This window comes from Trachypithecus francoisi, unplaced genomic scaffold, assembly GCF_009764315.1.
Source record: "Trachypithecus francoisi isolate TF-2019V2 unplaced genomic scaffold, Tfra_2.0 Lachesis_group5, whole genome shotgun sequence".
NCBI lineage: Eukaryota > Metazoa > Chordata > Mammalia > Primates > Cercopithecidae > Trachypithecus > Trachypithecus francoisi.
In genome coordinates this window covers 121,753,736-121,754,187 of record NW_022681470.1, presented here as the reverse complement: position 1 = coordinate 121,754,187, position 452 = coordinate 121,753,736, and positions in this window count along the sequence as shown.

Genomic DNA, 452 nt, shown 5'->3' with positions numbered 1-452 from the left:
ATTGGGAGCAATAGCATAGGCTTCTTCCGGGAATATTAGGAGCAATATTACCGGGTGGCTGTCCATTCATTGCTATGTTGGGAGTCGTGTCATACACTACCTCCCTGGATATTAGGATCCGTGTCACGGGGTGAGTGTACACCTACTGCGATATTAAAACTAAATTCATGCCCTCCGTCCCAGGATATTAGGAACATCACAGGTCGGTGTACACTGCTTGTGGTATTAGGAGTAATAATATGGTTATTACACATCAATGATCGATTTTAATAATTATCAATGGTACCAATAATAGGATACCATTGTTAATTTTGGAGAATTATTTTAAGTACCTGATTATGCACACTTCATATTAATTATTAATATTTATGTCATTTAAGAATATCATTAGTCCCTAATACTAATTATTATTTTCTTACCAGCATCACTTTGTATTGATTTAAGTAACATTA